This window comes from Hippocampus bargibanti, linkage group LG05, assembly GCF_051943395.1.
Source record: "Hippocampus bargibanti isolate YZ-2025 linkage group LG05, ASM5194339v1, whole genome shotgun sequence".
Lineage (NCBI taxonomy): Eukaryota > Metazoa > Chordata > Actinopteri > Syngnathiformes > Syngnathidae > Hippocampus > Hippocampus bargibanti.
Genome location: NC_142738.1, coordinates 11,731,645 through 11,752,854, shown reverse-complemented (window position 1 = coordinate 11,752,854; position 21,210 = coordinate 11,731,645). Strand labels below are relative to the sequence as shown.

Sequence of the window (21,210 nt, the reverse complement as noted above, 5' to 3'; positions counted from 1 at the left end):
GGGCATTGAAAAGTGTGACGTGAAGCGCCATTCCCAAATTAGTTCAGGTTTTGTTTTTTCTTGCTGGCGGTGCCGATAAAGTACTGGTCAGACCTCTGGCAATGTTTTTGCCTTCCACTAGGGGGCAGCATTTGCCTTTTGTCCATTTTAGCACTTTGTTAAAGCTTCAGCTGTTGTTAAAGCGCTACATAAATCAAAATGTGTTTTGTATAGTATTTTGTACAGCTGCCCCCATTTCAAGCTCTGATAACTCTTGACCCATATAACATAGAAATTAACTATTTTTTTCTGCTGAAAGAAGAGAGTCTAAGGTTTCTAACTCTGTACAATTTTATGTAGTCCTAAAACTCAAATTCTGTGGGTCCTGCAATTTGAGTGAAAATGAGAAAAACCGTGGCGCTGGAGTGGACCCATTTTTGCACAGCGTCTGGCCGTGAATGAGTTAAGCTTGCTACGGAAATGGGGAGATGTCATTAGATATGACAGAGAAAGGCATGAACAACCTTGCCAGATTGAAAACATTACAAAACAACCACATGTGGTATATAAAAGTAGACTTCTAAATTGTGAAGAAGAAAAAATACACTGGAATCTGAAGCCATGAAAAACCTTGGTTCACGTCCCCCGAATATTCATACCTCTTCACACATTTCTCCTCCAATGATATGAAAAGACAAAAAAGATGATCCCCTCAGCACATCTGTGGAACTTCCATGCTGGACCACATTTACTTATGTGAACACTACGTTGTTAATGACGTCGTCTCTTGTTCTGCACATGCTTTGGAGATGCACATGTTCACACACCAGACCAAAAAGCAAGGTCCCATTTAATGTCCCATTTAATGTCATGTGAAATCTTGCACATAAAAAATGATAACTGGAATGTCACCCAAAAACCTAAAATGAGCTTATTTCTTTACTGATACGCCTCAACTAAAAACTCATTTTTGTTGTTTGACTTTTGGCTCAACATCATTGCTTAAAGGACAACCGACACCATTTTTTTGTTTCCTAACTGACATCAGAAAAACGTTTTATAGCATCTAAATTACCCAAAACACGCAGGCTGATTATTTTAGTAAAATGCAAAACACCAATAGAAATGACTCAAGGTGTCCCAAAATGAATTCAAAATGACCTGGGAGATGGCAAGTTTCAGAAGGTCCAGGACGTCTTGCCTTGCTCTAGAATCAAAACAATGGCTTCAGATTCGGAGAAGATGCTTTCTTGTTACTCATCCAGTTATGAATGTGATTCAAATAGTTCTGAAGAGCAAAGCATAAATGTTTGCAATCGATTCAAGAAGTCCTTCCGTATCAATTTGAGCCATCAGCACTCCAATGTAGCGTCCCAGGAAATGCACAAGATAGCGCCCAAGCTCCGTTGGAAATAGGCTGATTTGTCTACTGGGAATTTGTGTCAGCGAATATCAAATAGTTGTCTTGGTGCAACACACAACGATTCACCATCGCATTATTTATGTGTTTTCCTTCTAATTTCACCATCAACACGGATAAACACGAAGTTTTCAGACCAAACAAAGTACCCAAAATGCATTGTGTGTCGCATTCTCGGTCAGGGGCTTTCCTGACGTGACGTCACGTCAGGAATCGCCACCAACACAAAAACAAGACTTCCTGAATATTCAGTGTGAGTCTTAAAACGTAAAATATAGCTATATGCGGTGGAATCTTTGTAAAATACGCTCAGTAAAAGTCATTTGCAGTCATTTTACAAATTATGGACAGAACTTGTCCGGAGGCGTCGATTGACCTTAAGTGACTTAAGTGTTAACTGTTTTTATGTTGTTTATGTTCTTTGGTATTTTTTTTCAACTCTCATTTATATTTTATACAGTCAAACCTCGGCTTTTGAATGTCTCAGTTCTTGACCAATTTGGTTTTCAAACAAAAATTTCTGTTTTTTTTTATGTCTCAGTTTACAACCGAAAATCAGTTCTCAAGCAAACTGAGCGCACCTGAATGCACCACTCAACTCCCCTCTGCTTTCTTATGTCTTTTCCTTGTGTCATGTCTCATTGTGACCGGCGTTTTATCCTTGTGTAGCATTCCATTGTGAGCTGGCGTGTATGTATTATTCAATCATGCTAAAAAAAACAGACATTGATCACATTGATTATAATAGGAAATGTTTTCAACCAAATCGGTTTTAGAACAAGTTTCTGGAACAGATTATGGTCAAAAACCAAGGTTTGACTATATAGTTGTTTTTAAAGTGCTCCATAAAGTAGTGGTGAGTGCTTTTTCCCCACTCAAAAGGATGACACACTCAATGTTGGATGTTTAATATGTATATTTTTTTTGCCTGAAGTATCAATGACTGAGACCAGATGCCTTTAGTACTGTGCGATACATTGAAATCAGGCCCATGTCAATCCTGAATTTTGGCACCTCTTCATTTTTCACAGTCATGCACTTAAAATCCCGATATAAATCTCACGAGAAGGCTTGAAACGTTTGGATATTTCACTCACATAATGAAATTGCATTAGAGCTCATAAGACAAAAGCCAAAAACGTAATTGTGGCTTGCAGCCACCCAAGTCTGACCAATGCAAGTTGAAGAAAAACAGCGACAGGCAAAGAGCAATGCGCTCCTTCAAATGTGTGTTGCTTTTGGTGTGCATAGTCGGGGAAAAAAACGGAACCCGGTGCCTAACAAGTCAGCAATTGCATCTGCACACCATCACGTTCTAGCATCCACACACAGTTGCGGCTACTTTATGCTTACATCACCTCTATAATGTTTTATTCTGGGGTTCAAAGGCCTTGTCTGTGTATGCTGAATCTACACTTGACTTTTATATGTTTGAAAAGGTTGTCACGACACATTCGGGTGACCTGCGACACAACTTTTGGGGGGCGTCCGTGGGAGCACGCTCACTTAGCTTAATCACGGCGCTTGAAATCTGAGCTAATGAACGAGCTGCCTCATTTTGAATAGTCTTTGTGTTTGTGCGTGTGCACCGGCCCCCGTTTGCCCACTTTGGCGCTCTGATGTAAACAACATTGTGTTTGTCACTTCCAATTTGGACAGCCTCCATTTTGTGACAGATCTGGCTCTGTTCCTGTCAGCGGACGCAAGGATTTTTTTGTTTGTTTCCTTTTTGGAGATGAAGAAGTCTGTCCCTTTTCTTTCATATAAACAAATATCAATGTGGATAAATAAGCACGTATGACTGATGGCGGGCCAGCCCAAACAGAGCTCTTGTCAAGGTTTTTTTTCTGTCTGCTTTTGCTTTTCTATTGGCATGACATTTTATCGTGTAATAGTCTCCATCATAACAGTGGAAACAAAGACTACATTTTCCAATACATCGGAATGAAGTCAGAATGATGTTTAAAACTCTTGGGTTCTCCCACCATTGTCACATCATGACCGTACGCAAAATCTGAGCGTATTATCAAACATTTTCGAATCTACCACACAATTGCATTGCTTTGTTGTGCTTTCAGAGCAATAACAAAACAAGCATCACTCTTAGCACTCACTGATACAAATTATTGATTCAACGTGTACATTTGCGACACAAAATGTCACTTACCGCAAAAGCACAACTGTGAGACAACTTTTCTTTTTGCTGATGTGCCAAATGGCCGCAATGTCAAGCCAACGACTGTCTGGAACAACTTTTATCCAAATTCAGATTTCGATGAAAACGTTTCTTCAGCTGTCATCTGTACTTCTTTGAAGTTGTCGGACATTTCGCTCCTCATCCAAAGAGCTTTGTCGGCGAACTAAAGTTGTGCTGGTAAGTCTGGCCCTATATATATCCCTAATGGACAGAGGTGGCAGTGCCAGACCTCTGCTCTGATACGTCCTTGCTCTAACGTTGGAGGAGCAGAAGACTCCCTCAAGCCATTCTGATTACTTCTTTTGTACAGTCTGATTAGCACTAATGTGCTATGCCTGAGACTGATTGGCCCATTAGCCCTGGTATCACCTCATTAGCATGACTATGCCTACGTAGTAACGACGTAAGACGTCTGTTGGAAGCATGGTCTAAATTAAACCTTAAACCACCATGGCGATTTAATGAAGTCAAAGTCAGATTTGTTTTCCTGAAATATCGGCATCTTGTGACGGTACTTTTCACGATTATTCAATTACTTTCAATACGTTGCTATCTGCTCACTAACAATACCTGATCATCTTTTCTTGCTGTGGTAATTGCAGTGAACAAAATTAATGACATGCTTAAACTAAAACCCACAATGAAAATAACATTTACCCTATTTTCCGGTGTATAAGGCGTACCCAAAAGCCTCAATTTTTTTCAAAAGATGACACTGCGCCTTATACCCCGGTGCACCTTATATGTGAAGTAAGGCGCAACAGGTCTCGCAACTACTATCAGCAGTGACCGACCCTTTGCCCCTGTAGAAGAAGTAGTGTGAAACTCCAGCCTCTACTGTAGCGCCTTATCATGTAGTTAGCCTTATATTTGGAAATGTTTCTGTATTTATAAATTACATTTGGAAAACGTTTTTCATTCATTGAAGGTGCGCCTTATAGTCCGGTGTGCCTTATATATGGAAACGTTTTGGAAAATACACCATTTATTACCTTGTACTCTGGTGCGCCTTATACACCGGAAAATATGGAAAATTGATGCTTTAAAAAAACAAAAACACTTTCTCAATTAAATCATATTCTACATTTGTAAAACTATCCCAACAATTACATCTCACCAATGTTCCCTCTAACCTCCACGCGTGCGCAATCGCACACCGCTTGCACATACTCAGCGCACAAGAACATCTATGCAGTGCACAAAATAAAATAAAACCGAAACACATGATTTAATGTCTAATTTTAGAACGGATATAATCTAGTTGACCAATTGTATGTGTGTGTGTGTGTGTGTGTGTGTATATATATATATATATATATATATATAGTACCATTGTGCAATGTAACTCAATGTGACAGGTGTCCAGCCAATAATGCCGTGCAGTTCGCGTACGCTACGCAGCCAGAACGGCGCGAATGTGCCTTGCCCATACGCGCCGTTCAGGTTAGCTAGCTAACGACAGTGCAGCGGAGTTAAGAGACACAGATGCTAACCCCTTATCATGGCAAAACGAACGGGCAGCGACGCATCCACTCATCAAGCCAAAGTAAAAAAAGAAATGTGGGGCTTTTAAGATGGAATGGCTGTCGGAGTATGTGAAAATAGAAGAACCAGTGGTGAAACTGAATGAGATTTTTTTCCTTTTCGAGTGAGAAAGATTTCCTCTGCGAAGCCAAAGTAGCAAATGAGTTTTTCGGGGGAAAAATGTGGACTGAATGGAAGTTGGACAACCGACGCCTCCGGCAAGTTGTGTCCATGGTTTGTAAAATCACTTCAAATGACTTGTACTGAGCGTATTTTACAAAGATTCCACAGCATATAGCTATATTTTATGTTTTAAGACTAGCTCTGAATATTCAGGACGTTACGTCTAGAACGCCCCTGACCGAGAAAGCGACAAACAGTGCGTTTTGGGTACTTTGTTTGGTCTGAAAACTTTGTGTTGATCCGTGTTGATGGCGAAATTAGAAGAAAAACATATAAATAATGCAATGGTGAATCGTTTTGGGTTGCACCAAGACTACTATTTGTACTAGTTGACACAAATTCCCCACAGACAAATCAGCCCATTTCCAACGGAGCTTGGGCACCATCCTCTGCATTTTCTAGGACGCTACATTGGAGTCCTGACGGCTCGAATTGATACGGGAGGACTTCTTTTATCGATTGCAAACATTTCTGCTTTCCTCTTCAGAGCTATTTGAATCATACTCATAACTGGATGAGTGACAAGAAAGCATCTTCTCCGAATCTGAAGCCGTTGTTTTGATTCTAGAGCAAGGCAAGATGTCCTGGCGTAACGTTACGAACAAGGGGGCGGGACCTTCTGAAACTCGCCGCTTCCGGGGTCATTTTGAAGTAGTTTTGGGACACTTTAACTCATTTTTATTGGTGTTTTGCATTTGACTAAAAATATCAGCCTGCATGTTTTGGGTATTTTAGATGCTATAAAACATTTTTCTGATGTCAGTTAGGAAACAAAAACATGATGTTGGTTGTCATTTAAGTGTCAGATTCAGCAGAAATGTCATTTGAAAGCAAATCAGTTATATTAAAAGTTAACTAATGGAAGTTGCTGCGTTAATTTGATTCTTTTAATAAGCAATGTAACTTGCTATGATCCAAGATTTTCAACAGGCATGATACTGGTGTGTGGCCACAGCGTACACATCTGATGTTGCTCACAGTGCTCCTCAGTGTGCTCAGGGAGCTTGTGTGTCTGCTCGGACACATGAAAAATTCGAGGGAACATTGCATCTAACCAAAATGTCCTTTTGTTTTTGTGTTTGTCAGGTTCATACAGTTCATGAGCTTACCAGTTTTTTTTCAAAATGTATTCATATCTTTATTAGAGTTCAGGCATATGGAAGAAAAGTTGAATAGTTGTTGGGAATTATCGTTATTACATTTTACATTGTGAGTTTTTTAAAACAATAAATAATCCATAAAAATACTGTACATCTGTATATTAAAACTAAGAATGACAGTTAAAACATTTCCACAAGCTTTATATTTTACTACGAGTCACCCGAAAGATGTATTGCATTTCATTTAATTGGAAAAAAAAGCTGTAGAAAATAATCACGTCAATATAAAATTTCAAACTACAGTAAAGTCTCGTTATATCGATATTCAAGAGAGTCCGAAAAAATATCGATATAACCGGGACTATCGATATATCCGACCCTGTTTGCATGTAATTTTCTCCGTGCGTGCATAGAAATAGTATCGATATATCCGGGACTATCGATATATCCGATATCGATATAACGAGACTTTACTGTACTTTAAAAACCTCATACAATTCATCCCTTCGAGGCTCTCGGTGACGGCAAAGAGGTGAAATTAACAGAAAATTAACTCATTCACTGCCATTCATGATTTTATTCGGGAATTGAAAATATGACGTAGAGCGCCATTCCCAAATTTGTTTGGGTTTTGTTTTTTTCTTGTTTGGGTGCTGATAAAGCGCTGGCCATGCCCTCTGGCAATGTTTTTTCTTTTCCTTTTTTTCCATCTCAGCGTTTTGTTCCAGCTTCAGCTGTTGTTAAAGCGCCATATAAACCAATATGTATGTATGGAATTGTATTTTGCACAGCCGCCCTCATTTCAAGCTCAAAAAACTCCAGACCCATATAATTTTGGAATTAACTCTTTTTTTTTCAGATGAAAGTAGAGAGTCCAAGGCAGTGGTGTCAAACTCATATTTGTCGCGGTCAACATCGTAGTTACAGTTTCCCTTGGAGGGCCGTTATGAATTTTGGGAAACCATATAAATGTTTCATCATCTCCACATATTATATACATAGCACACAACAAAATAATGAATAACTAGTTTTCAAATTTGAAGTGAAAAATAATGACTGTTTTTGTGGTTTACATGGAACAATTTGAAATTTTGGGTCGGACTTTCACAAGCATCGTGGAATTTCACAAGTTAGATTTGCTTTCGCTGACCGAATAAAATGGTGTGGCGGGCCGGATTTGGCCCCCAGGCCTTGACTTTGACACCTGTGGTCTCAGGTTTCTAACATTGTATTGAATGTTTACGTAGTCCTAAAACTCAATATTCTGTGGGTTCTGGAATTCAAGTGTCAATGACAAAAACTGTGGCACTTGAGTGGACAAGTTTTTGCACATGTGGCAGTGAATGAGTTAAACACGCCTCAGTCTTGTTTGCTCAGCACAAAATGCCTGAAGTGATTAAAAAGCCGAGAGCTATAACTGAAGAACCGGATGCGCAAAGCAAATTTTTTGAGGGTCTTGGGTGCACACTTTTCAGTCATCTTCCACCATTCTTCCACATGCTACACATCTGTCACGCATCATCCTTTAGTGTGGGTACAATGGTTGCTTTTGGGAGATTTTTTTTTACACTTCATTTTGTGTGGCTTAAATTCATCCAATGTGCAAGAAGATCAGCATTCCCAAATGGGTGATCCCTGTCGATTTTATCTCCCTCGAGATCACATTTGGAATCATTCTCGACATGCGTTTTCCTCGCAACTTTCTGTTTAACGCCCTCCACAGTCTGTCGTCTTAGAAACAAAGTGCATCGTGAGGGGGACTGTTGATATTTTGCGGTGCTGGTAACCCTGTCAGCCATACTTTTAATAGTGAGTAAGCTGGCGGAATAGTTTTCAAGTGATGGAGTTGGGCGTCGGCTGTCTGCAACATGGATGTTTGTTTTCATGAATTAATATTCTTTGGCCGGTGTGTCCCGCTTCGTGATGTCAGTGGTCGTCTCTCCAAAACCGCCTCGGCCCTCCCCTTTCCTGCTCTCAGGCTCGTACTTGCCCCGACTGAGACTAATGAAACAACTTTAGCTTGGCCAGCTGGGGTTCGTGACCTCATATCGCCGTGGCCCACCTGTCAGAGCCGCTTACTGTCTCCACGCGTGCAGGCAGATGTTCCGACATTACCAATCTCTGCTTCGGCCCCGCGCAATGTTTTCATTGAGCGGGAGCATGACCGCAACGTTCAGAAGTGAGTTAGGACAACGCAAAGTCCCTACTTGTTTTGAAATGCTGAGGGTGTGGGCGTGCGGGGGAGGTGGGGGCCCCTGAGCAAGGCACGTAAACATGTGAGGCCCAGCTGGGCGTACAGATGGCCACCGTCAGGTTTTATACTCATCCCGACATCCAGATCACATACCCTTGACATGTACTTTCTCTGCATCTTGCACTCGGAGCAATCTGTTTTGTGGCGTACTAATTGTAACCAAACACAATCCTCACCAACATCTCGAGGATTCGTGCCTGTCGAGATTTTTTTTTTCTTTTTTTTATCCTTCTGGAGAACACAGTCCTCAAATCTTGCTTTCTTCTGCAAAGCCAAGATTCCACTGCCTTGGCAGCGGTTTCTTGGCCTCCCGAAGATTTTTTTATTTTTCTATGTTTTGTTTTATGCTGTCGTTCGTTCTCCATCAGCATACGTTCAACGTGAGAAAGAAAAGCCGCCCGCTCTTTCAATTTGCCGGCCATTTTCTGTCAACCCGCAGACCTCTTTGGTTAGCCAAGGTCAGGTGTTTACTAGGGTCAGTCATTTCAACGCCGCTGAAAACAGAGAGAAAACATCAAAGTGTAATTGAACTGGTTGTAAAGCAACAAGGCACCCTTTCCGTTTTTATGGAAAGGGATGGGGAGGGTCAAGTGAAACCAAATAAAAGAAACACTATAAATTAGTAACCTGGGGATGGGTTAATGAGCTCATACTAATGAGGAAGGACAATGCTTTTAAACAGAGTGCTCTCGTTTGATGGGCATCCTCTGATCAAACTTAAAGGACAACCGACGCCTCTGGACAAGTTGTGTCCATAATTTGTAAAATCACTTCAAATGACTTCTATTGAGCGTATTTTACAAAGATTCCACCGCATATAGCTATATTGTACGTTTTAAGACTTGCGCTGAATATTCAGGAAGTCTTGTTTTCGAGTTGATGCCTGACGTGACGTCACGTCTGGAACGCCCCTGACCGAGAAAGTGACACACAATGCATTGTGGGTACTTTGTTTGGTCTGAAAACTTCATGTTGATCCCCGTTGATGGCGAAATTAGGATAACACATAAATAACGCGGTGGTGAATCATTGTGTGTTACACCAAGACGACTATTTGATACAAGTTGACACAAATTGCCAGCAGACAAATCAGCCCATTTCCAAAGGAGCTTGGGTGCCACCTTGTGCATTTTCTGGGACGCTACATTGGAGTCCTGACGGCTCGAATTGACACGGGAGGACTTCTTTAATCGATTGCAAACATTTAACAAGAATGCATCTTCTCAGAATCTGAAGCCATTGTTTTGATTCTAAAGCAAGGCAGGATGTCCTGGCGTGACGTCACGCACAATGGGGCGGGACCTTCTGAAACTCGCCACTTCCGGGGTCATTTTGAAGTAGTTTTGGGACACTTTAAGTCATTTTTATTGGTGTTTTGCATTTCACTAAAAATATCAGCCTGCGTGTTTTGGGTATATTAGATGCTATAAAACATTTTTCTGATGTCAGTTAGGAAACAAAAAAATTGTGTCGGTTGTCCTTTAACTCATTCACTGCCAGACAATGTGCAAATATGTGTCCACTTCAGTGCCAGAGTTGTTGTCATTGTCCCTTGAATTCCAAGACCCACAGAATATTGAGTTGTAGGACTAGATAAATATTCAATGCAGCGTAAGAAACCTTAGACTCTCTTCTTTCATTAGAAAAAAAAAGAGTTAATTCCTAAATTATATGGGTCAGGAGTGATATGAGCTTGTAATGAGGGCGGCTGTCCAAAATACAATGCAATACATACATATTGGATTATACAGCGCTTTGACAACAGCTGAAGCTGTAACAAAGTGCTAACATGGACATGAGGCAAATGCTGCCCCCTTGTGTAATGAAAAACATTGCCAGAGGTCTGACCAGCACTTTATCGCCCCCCCCCCCCCCCCCCCAAAAAAAAAAAAAAAAAAAAAAAAAAACGCACAAATTCGGGAATGGTGCTCCACGTCAAACTTTTCAATTCCCGAGTAAATTCGGGAATGGCAGCGAAGGAGTTACAAACAAAAATGTAATTACTGCAGAAAGTTGCACACTTTCTTTAATTAAATTATGTCTCTCAAAGAAGTTCACATAGAATTTCACAAATCATTATTTTCCCTCAAAGAACAAAATCACGGCCTCAGCTGCCTCGTGGGCCTCTTTCCCCATTGCCAGCCCCAAATCAAAATGTTGTCACATCAGGCTCATTTCCAGCTTGATGTTGTGAAGACACAAAACATAATTTTACATAACTAATCCTAACCACATGTGGAGTTTGTTTGAAATGCAACGCAAGTCATATTTCTAAAAATGAGACTTGGGTTTGGGCACAACAGTGAACGATGCAAATGCTGCTGTGGCCCCCTGACATAGGAACACATACACACACACACACACACACACACACACACACACACACACCCACACTCTCACACACACACATGTGATGTACACGGAGGGCCAGCCACAACTTTGGATAATAGATGCTTATTAAGAACAGCAACTTGGACGACGCTGACACATGATGCGGAAACTGCCACCACCGCGGCCGTCAATCTTTTCTTACAGCCGTTTGTAAATGGGGTCACATGCCCAATTTGACCGATTTGATTTGCGGCTTTTTCATTAATTAAATAAAAACAAAGAGCCACAGAACTTCAAAAGATTTTCTTCATGATTAATCTGTCAAGTTTATGACCTGGAGGTGTTGCATGGCAATCAGTCTGAACCACAACCACGTTTATCAGACGATCCATCGCCTTATTATTTGAAAGACATGTTGTCGCATTACTTTCAACTATTTTATCTTTTCCGCAATAGTTGAAACGTTCTTTTCTTCCTGAGGTACTCAAAGCACTCCACACAGCACCAACTTTTAGGTAACGGCCACCCTCCAGGTTTGTTTGGCGCATATTTTTGAACAAACACAATCAATAAATTAATCAGTAAACATTAAGCACCGTCTGATTCATACGTAGAGGCGAAATGCTGGAATAAAAAGGTCATAAACTTGAAAGACATTTTATTTGAAACGACTTAAATAGTGTTGTTTACTGACGAAACACTTTAACGTGCAGTCTTTTAAAAGTTCACCACAACCATACCACAAAATTCTAACAAGCGTGGCATAAACATGAGTCGGAAAGTCAGATTAGAAACAAGAATGCAAACAAATCTGCCAGAAAGGTTCCTGCCGTCGCAATGGATGTTTTTGTTTTGACCTTGGAAGTAATTTCTCCTGAAATCTAACATACTTTTCGCAGGCTTCTTTTGCCAAGCCTTTGTGCACTCCTGGAAGAATTCTTCTTGAATGCTCTAGAGCTGTGACAATAGCCATCTTCATTTCATCCATCTCTTCAAGGCAGGCACCCTTAAGGGCTTGGGAAAGATAGGTAGGTAGATTAATGATTGAATAAAATAATGCATGAAAACATACTGTATATGAAATACTGTATCTATGAATAAATGAATGTATTAACATGAATACGTGAATGAGTAAATGAATGAATGTTTGAACATTTATGAATGAATGAATTAATGAATGAATACATTTATGAATTAATGAATGAACCAATGAATGAATGAATGAATACATTTATGAATGAATGAATGAATATGTGTATGAATGAATGAGTACGTGTATGGAATGAATGAATGAATGAATACGTGAATGAATGAAGGAATGAATACATGTATGAATAAATACTCTGATAAATGAATGCAAATATACAATAAATATATGAATAAATAATGAAAGATTGAATGAATGAGTACATGAATGAAATCAATAAATGAACGAATAAATATATGATTAAGTAATAATGAATGAATGAGTACATGAATGAATACATATATGAATAAATGAATGAAAACATATAAATAAATATGAAAAAATGAATGAGTAAATACATGTATAAATGAATAAATACTCTGATAAATGAATGCAAATATACACAAATAAATGAATCAATAAATACATGAATAAATAAACAAAGAAACGGCTGCATAAATAAATGATTAAATATTTATATAAATGCTTAAATATATAAATAATTGATGAAATAAATGAATAAGTAGACAACTAGGCAAATAACTAAATGCATAAATGCACAAACAATAAATCAATCAATCAATAAGCCTTGAAGTTCATCAGTGGGATGACCACGCTATTCTCAGCCAGGGACGGTCAGATGCTTAAGGCAACGTGAGCCATTTGTAGTCAACATTTTTGTAGTCAAGCAACCGGCAATTGTCCTCGCCCAAATGTCACCTCTTCTTGACAACTGAACAAAGCAAATGCCGCAAGAGCACTATGGCGGAGTGATGCTTCATCTTCAGGCCCACATCAAGGGGTAAAACTCATTAAAAAAACCATCTCCTCAATCTCCTGTAACCCTGCACCATTGCCGATACACAATGTAATACAAAAACTCCAAGGTAAATCATCCCAGAACAGATATTATATTCCTTGTGTTTCAAAAGATTTAATATGTACGACAAAAGTTCTTCTTCATGGGGCACTCAAACAAAATTTTGAGTATTGTTTCCTCTGTGAAAGGAAGGCTCCCAGATGTTCCCTGAGCAGAGATCTATGGCAGCAGCACACAAAGGAATGCTTATATTCCATGGGAAACCTGAAATCTTTCTGTTCAGTATCAGCGGCCGGCCGATAGACTGACACAATCATTACCTCACTCGTGTCCGAAGATTTTTAGGCCGTGGCTGTCACTGTCTCGTATCAAAGAGCACAGGAATAGTTTGGGATTATTGTTGGAATGTGATTAATCATACGGTAAAGTTGCATGCGTTTTTTGTACAAACTGTTATGTGTCTATGACTAAACATAGCCAGTGTGAAAAATAATGTTTTTCTGGAGTTTTAGACTCAAGTCTCAGGACATGTATTTAGAAAGGGTGTAATTGCAGTCTTGCATTGTGCACGATGAATTTTGTTGCACAAATTGCAGAAGCCCAACAGTCTCATTGTCATGATGCTAAAAGAAATGTTAAATAATTTTGTGTTTCATGGATTTTGGATGAGAGAAAGGTGCGCATTTCTCCCCATCCAAAATAGTTGAGTTGGGCGACCACTAATTGACTCTGAGAAGGTGATTGCAACCACCTGGGAATGGCCAATTGCCGCTGGGACCTGATTGGCCAGAAGCTCAGGTGAAGCACCTTTAAAGCCAGCCTGAGCCAGTCTCTTGGAGGAGGAAGAAGAGGGACAAAGGACAAGCTGGAGAGCGGTGTTACCTGTGGTCTGTTGAAAGCTGATATCAACTTCAAATAAAGAAAACTCACGATACCCTTCCTGCATCTAGCTGAGTGAACTTTTATCCTCTTTCCACCTGTCGTGCTGTATCGCCGCACGACAATTGGTGGCAGCGGTGGGATCGTTACGCCTTGCTGGAGTGGAAAGGATAAGAGGAAGCCGAGATGGAGAAGGTGGGACGAGGAAGAAGACGTGCAGCACGGGCCAACCAAACTGAACTGGAGAGTTCTGAAGAGGATCAAGGAAACCAGCAGCTTGAGTTGCCCCAAGACGATGCCGTTCTTTATTTCCATGAGGCGTCTGGCCAAGCCAAGGCTGGAACTGGGCAGAGTGAGCCAGAACCAGTGGTGAAGCCTAAGACTCAGACAAGAAGTGATGTTGATTGAACAGATCTAGAGATCAGATGCACCCAACAAGTAAGAATGGACATTTGACAGTCGATCTAGTCAACATTATCCTCCTCTGGGACCGCAGCCCCAGGGCGCTGACTCTCGAACATCCAGGCCAACGAACCTTCCTCCCGCACAAGAAACTCCCAAGTCTGGTTACCTAACATGCCCAACCTCCACAGTTTCATCATCTAAGACAAGCTGCAATTCCCATGGTTTCTGAACCCAGAATTCCAGAAAGAAACGGAAGATGCAGAACGTCAGGAGCTGGAAGAGGATCTCCAACGAGAATAACGGCAAGAATTTATCAGGGAAAGATTGGCACCCTGGACAGAAGGTGTTAATATTGTTGCATATGGGATCAAGTAAGCTACTGGCAAAGTGGCAGGGCCCATACGCTGTGACTAGGAGAATAGGACCTGTCACATATGACATTCTCTGCCCTGACAACAAATGTTATTGCTGATTATTTGACAAGAATGTCTGAACTCTGAGGAGAGGGGGTGAATGATGTCATGATGCTAAAAGAAATGTTAAATAATTTTGTGTTTCATGGATTTTGGATGGGAGAAAGGTGCGCATTTCTCCCCATCCAAAATAGTTGAGTTGGGCGACCACTAATTGACTCTGAGAAGGTGATTGCAACCACCTGGGAATGGCCAATTGCCGCTGGGACCTGATTGGCCAGAAGCTCAGGTGAAGCACCTTTAAAGCCAGCCTGAGCCAGTCTCTTGGAGGAGGAAGAAGAGGGACAAAGGACAAGCTGGATAGCGGTGTTACCTGTGGTCTGTTGAAAGCTGATATCAACTTCAAATAAAGAAAACTCACGATACCCTTCCTGCATCTAGCTGAGTGAACTTTTATCCTCTTTCCACCTGCTTGCTGTCTCGCCGCACGACACTCATTGACTTCTAATGTTCCATGGCTTTTTTTTTTCGATGAAGAAACCAGAGAGAGTTATTTAGTTATTATTTCATATCGTGTTATCGATTTCCTGTTTTTTCAATGAAGAACCCAGAGAGAGTTATTTAGTTATTTATTTCATAAATAGTGTTATTTACTTCCTGTTTTCTTTCTGTGAAGAAGTCAGAGAGCGTTATTTAGTTATTATTTCTTTCATTAATAGTGTTATTATTTGTTTCCTGACTTTTCTTTCTGTAAAGAATCTGGAAAGCGTTATTTGGTTATGTGTGGCTTTCTGGAAAACAATAATTTTTTAAGCTCCCCTACGATCGTCACATTTTTTCTGTTACAAACTGACACCGGCCCCCCATCGGAGAAGGGAAAAGTTATGTGGCCCTCACAGGAAAAAGTTTGGGGACCCCTGCCATAGAGCGTTAAGGGGCAGAGACGATGTTACATATGTTGTTGGCGCGATGTTACCAGGACTCTACTAATTAAGTTGTATAAAAATACACAATAGATTCACGTTTCTTATTATATTTAAAGGACAACCGACGCCCCGGACAAGTTGTGTCCATAATTTGTAAAATCGCTTCAAATGACTTCTACTGAGCGTATTTTACAAAGATTCCACCACATATAGCTATAGTTTACGTTATAAGAGTCACGCTGAATATTCTCGTTTGTGAAGTCTTGTTTTTGAGTTGGTGACGAGTCCTGACGTCACGTCACGGAAGGAACGCCCCGGACCGAGAAAGGACACACTGTAGCCATCCTTTCATCACCTCAATGCATTTTGCGGTTTGGTCTTCGTTTGGTCTGAAAACTTTGTGTTGATCCGTGTTGATGGCGAAATTAGAAGGAAAACACATAAATAACGCGATGGTAAATCATTGTCTGTTGCACCGACACTACTATTTGATATTCGCTGACAAAACTTCCCAGGAGACAATTTCCACGGAGCTTTGTCGCCATCTTCTGCCTTTTTTGGGTACTACTAAAGAGTTTGTCACTACATTTCTCTCCAGATGCATCAAAATGACACGGAATAAATTATTTAATCAATTGCAAACATGTATGCTTTCCTCTTCAGAACTATTTGAATCATATCCATAACTGGACGAGTAACAATAAAGCATCTTCTCCGAATCTGAAGCCATTGTTTTGATTCTCGAGCAAGGCAAGACGTCTTGGCGTGACACCATGAACAAGGGGGCGGGACCTTCTGAATCTGGTCACTTCCGGTTTCAATTTGAAGTAGTTTTTAGACACTTTAAGTCATTTTTATTGGTGTTTTGCATTTGACTAAAAATATCATACTGCGTGTTTTGGGTATTTTAGAAGCTATAAAACGTTTTTCTGATGTCAGTTAGGAAACAAAAAAGTGGTGTTGGTTGTCCTTTAAAAGAAAGAAAAAAACAGTTTCCATGCCTGTCGTATCATTTTATTTTGTTGTATTTATCCGCCGGTCCGTGAAAATATTGTCTGACATTGAACCCGTCTGTGGCGCAAAAAAGGTTGGGGACCACTGCTTTAGCCAACCGCGAGTCCTAATTTGTAGCACTTTCCACAGTGATTTGGTTCAATTTATCAGACAAGAAAACTATCCGCACATGTCAATTAGACAAATAGCCGCTATAAATTAAAAAGGGGGATTTTGCTTTGCCCTGTCGGTTCTGCGGTTTATTTTTATAACACATTTGCCTTAAAGCTCCCTATGCTCATTTGGCAATTTTCCAGGTTATTTTTTTTATATTGTTGTTCATAATTTCAAAAAAACAGTCAAAAATGGATGGAATGAAACAGGATTAAAAAGCACGAATGTTATTGAATTTCACCAATGAGCAACAAAACAGAGTCAACGTGATGTTTCATAGCAAGCAGCCCGTTTTAGTTGCTTCAACTCTCTACGACACAAAAGCATGCTCTAAAGACATCCCCACTTACCCGCCCACATCATTTGGTTGTTGAAAAGCATTTGGGGGCATGATCGCAGGTCACCGTTCAGCCACTAACATCGTCAAAATGTGGTAGTCATCACAGCAAATATCCATACATATCCTCTGACATCATTTCCCTCCAACCTCGAGTTCTATATTTTGACATAATGCTTTTAAAGTACTGCCAGAACCTTCTTGCGTTTTTGTTTTGCTTTCATGCATTGAGAAACGCGTTTTACATATCACAGGATGCTCCAATTTCACACTGATGCCAGAGCGGCTATTTGAAATGTATTATGTGAACATGATATTAGTGAGGAAAAGGGAAGAGAGAATTGCTGCAATCAGTATCAGTGTTCACACACTCTTTGAATACCACCGAGTGTATCTGTCATGCTATCTGCATTTGGCTACGTATCAGATGGCTCCGTCACCCCAAACCATAAAAAAAAAAAAGTATATTTACAACTCCCGTGAACATCCGTTTGTCACATGATTCATGTTCTCGACCAACCCACAATACCTAAAAATCCATCATTTAACTCATTCGCTGCCATTCCCGAATTTGTTCGGGTTTGGTTTGTCTTGCGGAGAGTACCGATAAAGCGCTGGTCAGACCTCTGTAAGGTTTTTCCCTCCCACGAGGGGGCAGCATTTGCCTTTTGTACGTGTTAGCACTTTGTTACAGCGTTAGCTGTTGTCAAAACGCTATATAAATAAATATGTATGTATTTCATTGGATATTGAACAGCCGCCCTTATTTCAAGCTCAGATAACTCAAGACCAATATAACTTGGGATTGAACTCTTTTTTTTTCTAACGCTGTATTGAATGTCTATATAGTCGTAAAACTCAATATTATGTGTTCCCGGCAACTTGAGTAAAAATGACAAAAAACCCTGGCACTGGAGTGAATGAGTTAAAATGGATGCAAATATTCTACACCCTCCTCTTCAAATGCCATTTTTGTTTGAGGGTGGGAGGGGAGGGATAAAAAAAATAATACGACCAAAACAAATAATTTCCACGATTAACTCATTCACTGCCATTTATTCCGGAAATGTAAATATGACGTAGAGCGGCATTCCCAAATTTGTTCGCGTTTTGTTTTTTCATGTTTGGGTGCCGATACGCTGGCCAGACCTCTGGCAATGTTTTTTACCTTCCACAGGGGGGTAGCATTTCCCTGGTTTCCTTGTTAGCGCTTTGATACAGCTTCAACTGTTGTTAAAGGACAACCGACGTCTCCGGACAAGTTGTGTCCATAATTTGTAAAATGGCTTCAAATGACTTCTACTGAGCGTAATTTACAAAGATTCCACCGCATATAGCTATATTTTACGTTTTAAGACTCGCGCTGAATATTCCGGAAGTCTTGTTTTTGAGTTGGTGACGAGTCCTCACGTCACGTCGCGGAAAGAACGCCCCTGACCGAGAAAGGACAAATTGTAGCAGTCCTTTCATGGCGGCAATGCATTTTGCGGTACTTTGTTTGGTCTGAAAACTTCGTGTTGAACCGTGTTGATGGTGAAATTAGAAGGAAAACACATAAATAGCGCGATGGTGAATCGTTGTGTGTTGCATCAAGACTACTACAGTGTATTTGACATTCACTGACAAAACCTCCCAGGAGACAATCTCCACGGAGCTTTGTCACCATCTTCTGCCTTTTTTGGGTCCTGTGAGTACTAAAGAGTTTGTCACTAAATTTCTCTCCAGATGCATCAAAATGACCGGAATAAATTCTTTAATCGATCGCAAACATGTATGCTTTCCTCTTCAGAACTATTTGAATCATATCCATAACTGGATGAGTAACAAGAAAGCATCTTTTCCGAATCTTAAGCCATTGTTTTGCATTTGACTAAAAATATACTGTGTGTTTTGGGCATTTTAGATGCTAGAAAACGTTCTTCTGATGTCAGTTAGGAAACAAAAATGTGATGTCGGTTGTCCTTTAAAGCGCTGTATAAACCAATATGTCTTGTATGTATTGCATTGTATTTTGGACAGCCACCTTCATTTCAAGATCATGTAACTCCAGAACCATATAATTTAGGAATTAACACGTTTTTCTGATGACAGAAGCGAATCTAAGGTTTTCTACGCTGGATTGTATGTTTATGTAGTCCTGAAACTCAATTTCTGTGGGTCCTGGAATTGGAGTGACAATGACAAAAACCCTGGCACTAAAGTGGACACATTTTTGCTCGTTTGGCGGTGAATGAGTTAACATTCGACAACCCCCCCCCCCCAAAAATCTTCAATTGACGCAAAGAAAAATAAACAATGATGATAATCTAGTTGCACAAGTGTGCACACCCTCTTAGATCTAGGAATGTGGTTATGTGTGGAATTAACCTTCCAACTGTCAACTGTAAGTCAGCACACACCTGCCACCCTTTAAAATAGCTCCGATTAACCCCGAATAAAGTTCAACTCTCGGTGAGTTACATTCTACAGCTCAAGCTATGCTTTGCAGCGAGCTTCCACAACATCAGTGGGATCTTGTTGTTTGAAGGTATCAGACAGTGGAAGGGTTCAAAAGAATTAACAAAATACCCCAGTCAAAATCAGCTGGACAAAATATGGCACAACTGTGAAATGACCCCACTGAAGGCAGAAAAATCTAAATTTGTGATAAAGCAGAGTTGTGGAGCTCTCAACTGTATTTGTATTGGCCCCATTTAGCAGCAGTTTCAAATTTGTTCTAAAATATCTTTATTTTTCCAGTTAGCTTCAATTGCAGCATTTAACCACAAAGCCCAAAGTCCATGAAAATAAAAAATAAATGTGAATGTGCTGCTATCACCCCCTCACGAAAAAAATATAAAGGTTTGTCTTATGTTTGCATATCCCTTTGTGTTTGAGCCACTAAATTATATTGAAACCTCCGGTGGCCAGAATATATCCCAATCAGATTGTTAACGGGTTTGCCGCGCCACAACGAAAGCCGCGAGCCCCCAACTAGCTAATGAGCATGTGTTTGCATGTGTTTAGAACTTACTCCCACACTGACCCTTTCTTTGAAGAAGAAACGTTTGCGTCCAAGCGACGCCACCAATTAAGGAAAACCACAAACAGACAGAAGGGCGGCCCGGTAGTCGAGTGGTTAGCACACCGGCTTCACAGTGCAGAGGTCGCCGGTTCGCGTCCCGGTCCGGCCTCCCTGTGTGGAGTTTGCATGTTCTCCCCGGACCCGCGTGGGTTTTCTCCGGGTCTCTGGTTTCCTCCCACACTCCAAAAACATGCATGGCAGGCAGATTGACCACTCCAAATTGTCCCTAGGTGTGAGTGTGAGAGTGACTGTTGTATGTCTTTGTGTGCCCTGCGATTGGCTGGCAACCAATTCAGGGTGTCCCCCGCCTCGTGCCCGAAGACAGCTGAGATAGGCTCCAGCACCCCCCGTGACCCTAATGAGGAATAAGCGGTACGGAAAATGAGATGAGAGAGACAAACAGACAGATAAGCTATTTCGGTTTGTGTTTGCTCGACTTTGGTTTAATTTATTGAAATGGTCTTGAAGGTGTTACAACTTATGTGAGTAGTTAGCAATAATCTTTTTACATAATTGGAAGTTTGTTGAGGTGGCGAAGCACTTCTGTCTAGCTTACATCTAAGCACCTTGTCTGGCTATACAAAACAAGATTAGGAAAACAATACATTTTGAATGAAAACATTATGACAATAAATTCACAATGATATGCAAACAAGCACAAACTGGACTCTGTCTTGGTTATAGGCGTGAGTTTTTATTCTTTTTGGCTAGCAACTTGTCCAGGATGTCCCCCGCCTACTACCCAAAGACAGCTGGGATAGGTGCCCAACATGCCCCGTGACAGACAGAGAGAAAGAGATGTTTTTATGTTCCAATGTTAATGTTGATGTTAAAATTGGTGAAAATTACATATTGCGGTTTGTTTTTTATAGTATTTTACAAATACCTTGCTCTTTTATTACATGTGTGTACAGTCTATGCTGTAAAATAGTGAAAAGGTGCTTTTAAAAAGTTGTTTTGTAGAATTTTAAAACAATACATTGATTATAATGGATATTGCTGATTCGGTTTTCGAACAAATCAGT

General features: G+C 40.4%; 1 protein-coding gene and 1 long non-coding RNA gene across 2 annotated transcripts in view; one reads left to right on the top strand and one right to left on the bottom strand.

Annotated features, from left to right (window-relative positions):
- The window catches only part of LOC148897945 (uncharacterized), a 36,027-nt gene extending 23,999 nt beyond the window's left edge, over nt 1–12,028 (top strand). The window contains exon 4 of the long non-coding RNA XR_016115042.1: nt 11,888–12,028. This is a non-coding gene — a long non-coding RNA (uncharacterized LOC148897945). The remainder of the gene's footprint in view (nt 1–11,887) is intronic.
- Nucleotides 1–21,210, bottom strand: part of alx4b (ALX homeobox 4b) — a 44,446-nt gene that overhangs the window by 13,304 nt on the left and 9,932 nt on the right. The gene's annotated exons all lie outside the window — the stretch shown is intronic.